This window comes from Limulus polyphemus, unplaced genomic scaffold (genome assembly GCF_000517525.1).
Source record: "Limulus polyphemus unplaced genomic scaffold, Limulus_polyphemus-2.1.2 Scaffold5424, whole genome shotgun sequence".
NCBI lineage: Eukaryota > Metazoa > Arthropoda > Merostomata > Xiphosura > Limulidae > Limulus > Limulus polyphemus.
In genome coordinates this window covers 22284-26782 of record NW_013671034.1, presented here as the reverse complement: position 1 = coordinate 26782, position 4499 = coordinate 22284, and the positions used below count along the sequence as shown (strand labels likewise).

General features: G+C 29.8%; 1 protein-coding gene across 4 annotated transcripts in view; it reads right to left on the bottom strand.

The window, feature by feature from the left end:
• Positions 1-3537, bottom strand: part of LOC106472566 (transcriptional repressor p66-alpha-like) — a 15049-nt gene extending 11512 nt beyond the window's left edge. The window contains exon 1 of one of the 4 annotated variants that reach the window (XM_022401128.1): positions 2312-3537. The gene's annotated coding sequence lies outside the window, so the exon portion shown is untranslated. Of the gene's footprint in view, positions 1-812; positions 1100-1487; positions 1635-1685; positions 1804-2311 lie in introns of those variants that run through there. The other 3 variants (XM_022401127.1, XM_013933220.2, XM_022401129.1) reach the window with 3 other exon arrangements.
• Positions 3538-4499: the final 962 nt, after the last annotated feature.

Genomic DNA, 4499 nt, shown 5'->3' with positions numbered 1-4499 from the left:
CCGTAAATACCCATGTATTAGCATGAAACATGTATCAAGTACCGTAAATACCCATGTATTAGCATGAAACATGTATCAAATACCATAAATACCCATGTATTAGCAGAGATTATTTTATTAAAAATTGTATTTATTGTCACAGTTTAATATTTCTTACTTTTTTTACATATGATATATCATAGCTGGCCCAAAGAACATTAGTATTGCACAAAAAGGCCTAGTCATCAATCGATACAGTACATATTCTGTGGTCAAAATACTAATATACACTCAAAACTTCTTACAATTCAGAAATACATTTACATAAAAACTACAGAAATGTTACTCTCTTTGCAGAAACCTTGTTTTATGCTGCCAATCACAAAATGCTATCTTCTGTTTCTGTAATTAATGTACATAAATTCATGATTATGGCTGTATCATAATTTGGCTATTTTAAGCATATAAAATGAGAGAGGGTTATTAAATCTGGCTCCTTGAAGATATAAATCAACTTCTGAAAAATTCATCTATAAATATAATCTTATCCAACCTAATCATAGTTAAATATTTAATAACCTAATGTGAATTACAGTAATTTGTAAATAGTAAAATACATAACTAATGTTATGTACTAAATTATTAACCCTACAATAAACTATCTTTAAGTTTAACATGTTTTTCTAGTTAATAATAATAGATATCACTCTTATTAAACTATACATTTTAAGTAATTTGTAAGCTTAAAAGAGAAAACTATCATTTATTAGTAATAAATATTACTGCAAGTTCAACCTTATTTAACTAAGGCTTATGTAAGGCCTAGTAATTACCTTTTCACAATTAACCTGTTCTTATTACTTGCAGCACGATTCGCCCAAATCTAGACCGTACATGTAGACTAAGATATGTTAAGGTAACTGAAAATATAAAAAATGTTTTATGCGTTATTTATAATTATAAACTATATTTCTCGTATGCTACGAGCCTTGTAGCTTGAGAATCTCCCGGGAAGACCCACGCACACGTGCTGCATTGATATTAACATTCGTGATTCAGAAAAATAATATAAGGTTTAAGTTTAAAATCAAGTTAAAGAACTCTATTGTTTTAAATGATTTAGGTTGCTTGATTTAGATATCAAATAATATTTTCGGTCTAGATTTGTATGGATTTCGGTGAGTAGTGCTACTCAACTATCTACTAAAAATTGTTGGTTACCTAATTTTACCTTTTAGTAAAACATTACAAAAGAAAGGTCTAGTAATAGTAGTACTAGTAGTCTTAGTTGTTAGTGTTACATTATACTGATTTTAACAACTTCATATAGATAAAACTGCATGATCTCAAACTTAGTTTTCTTGATGATATTTTATTATGTAAATAATCTTAAAAGCACAAATAATACTACTAAGCTTTTTTAAGTTTTCTTTCCGAAGTTCGGTTATATTTCTTTTTTTCACACTAAAGAAAATTTGGCAAAGAACGTTCAAGTTAGGCTTACTCACAACCCAGAGTCAAAACATCAACTTGTTACTCCTAAACCGTAGAGCTCCGCAAAAAAACAATGACGTAATAAACAGGAAACACTTCAAGAAATTTTACAAATGGAAAATCAAAATTACTAATAACTTTAATAAGTACAGATCTACTTAGTTCTATTAACACATTACGCAATACTTGATGGTAAAAACAACAAATATTACCAAAGGAACCAATTTTAGTACAAAAACGTTGTATCCTTGTCACTTCTAAAATTTTTACTAAGTGCCTGTATATAAACCGATGCGCGAAACAAACCCCACAACAACATGGCGTTCCCTTTCCGTTGTTACCCCTAATCTTCGCGCACACGCGGGGTTTCCAACCTAATTTCAAGGACGCGATAAGGAGTATAATTATCACCACATAAATAAGATATGTTTGTACTTCATAATCTCTATTAAACGTCATAAAAACATAAGTGCAATCATCAAATCCGCTGTATATGAAATTTACATAATAATAAAAACATAAACGTTAACTGCTTTTTTTAGCTAATTGTAATTACAGTGATAGTTGTTTTTTTTATAATCTGTAAAGTGTAAACTGTAACAAACGTACGGCTGAGAATAAATCCCTTAATAAGAGAATATCGAAAATTAAATTTTTGATTACGAATCTTAAGTAATGTATAAACATGCACATAATTTCTGTTAGAACCACTCACACAACAAATAAAAACAAACTTAGAAGTGCGATAACTTCACTCATGCTATGGTAAGCTTATCTGCCACAGAATTATTGGCGCTAGTCGGTGGAGCACAAAACTGGGAGTGATAATGTTTCTTACCTGTACTGACCAGATCAGTTGCTTGGTAAAAATGCAGGTGTAGCCAATGCTTTAACTTTCAGCACATTTTCATTGTTCAGGGTAGGAGTCATCTTCAGCTAAGACAGTTTTACTTTTCCAACAGGTTTTCCATAAGGGTTGAAGTTTTTTTGGGGCAGCTTTGTTAGAACAACAGTCTAGGCCTCTTGTTGACCATGTTATGTTAAAAACAGACATGTCAGGCACCAATAGTACAATATATTATGTAACAATTTTAACTAGAAAAAAAAAGAAAAAACATATATACACCGAGCATATGCCTGGCATAAAAAGTTCAAGCTCACAAAAAAGTGTGTCCATCAAAAAAATAAAAACACTGAGTATCTTTCTTTGGTTAATGTATTTTGTTCAAGATTTATTAATACAAAGTCTCGGATAGTTCTGTTTAAAAGTACAGGAAGAACTTGTAAGTAAAAGATGGGCACACATTTTTTAGTAATGTATTTGGAGTAACTCAACTAATAAAATCTCATCCTCTCCTTAAAACATTGTGAAGTTTAAAACAATCCTAATAATTGTTTTTACACTCCACTTAAAACTGTACTGCACAAATGGACAAACTGACATTTTAATGTATACTGTGAGAAGGATCACATAGGAAAAAAAACAATGAGGTTGTCCTCTCTTTTGGACAAGCACTCTCACATCAGATATATAATATTCTTAATCAAAAGTATGAAGAAATTTGTTCTATAATGGGACATTTTATTAGGAAGTGGTGGACAAATTAGAAAATAATTCTTCTAAATACACTTGGTTTGACTTAGTATTAGTATTTAAGTGACAATATAAGCAAGATCTTATACAAGTCAAGAAAAAGATTGCTCTTTCCAAAATCACTGGAATTTTCTTCATCGACTAAGTGTAATTTATAATGGCAAAAATATTACCTGAACTATCCAGCTTATCTCCAAATAATCACAATTCAATATTAACTTTTCTGATCAGAGCAAATTACCTACATAGATCAGACCTAAAAATTAATGATTGGAATGCAATGGATTCATGAGTTGGGTTCCCTTGTTGTTAGCAATATTTTTAGCCATCATCTCAATAATATCTCACAAAGTTCAGCCATCTTAGGATAGTTACGCTATTCCTAAATCCATTATAAACTAACAGTGCAGAATAATTTGCATAATTAAAATATTCGATAAAAGTAATAATAAAACACATACATTAGATATTTTAACCCAAAATGTTAATGAAGGTAATATTAAAGAAATAATATAATTTACTTACAAAAAATTTGAAAATCTGGATTCAGTATATCTTATAAGAACAGTTTTCACTTATTTGCATATCTGGAATATAGTAGGTCAGATAATATAATAGAAGCCTATAAGTATTGATCTCTCAGACCAAATAATTCTTTTATCTAATTCATTACTTTTACTAGCTATATTACCTTCATATGATTCCAGCTGTTTTGTATACACATTTTTGTCATTTTAAGTAACTCTGTGAAACATTAGAATCATATTTGCCAAAGTAGAAAACAATGGAGGATCAATGACCAATTAAAGGGACACTCAAGTCCATTGAAGCATGTCATACAGCCTCACAGCAAGAGTACTGATGTGTCTGTAAAGAAATGTTTAAAAGTTCTTTCAGAGAGCAGTGTTTTAGTTCTAGTTGTGTCTCAACTGACATTTAGGTTTAACATCTTATAGAAATTACGGACATGTTGGACGAAATATTGAGAAACATTACTTATTATTTAAAATTTTTAGACTGATTCAAGACACAGCCATTTATATATAGATAAATACTAGAAAAAACATGCTAGCTGACCATACTTGTTGATGGGTAGGGTTATTTTCTCACAAAATGTACTTAATGAAATGTTAGCTGGTAAACAAAATTTCAACTTTAAATATTTTATGTAATAATTTAACATAATTTTTTTAAAGATTGGTTAAGTTAGACTAGTAAAAACTGTTGTTTTGTTTTCTCCTAAAGGTCTGGCTGATTTCTGTACACATTATATGTGAAATAACAGCTATGTATATTGTTCCTGAGATCTGTATTAATTATAGAAGATTCAGCTGGACATGAAGTAGATTATGTTTAAGCCTATATGCTAAGGCTTTCATTGGGTAATATAAAAACTGCTAAGGCTTTCATTGGGTAATATAAAAACTGCTAA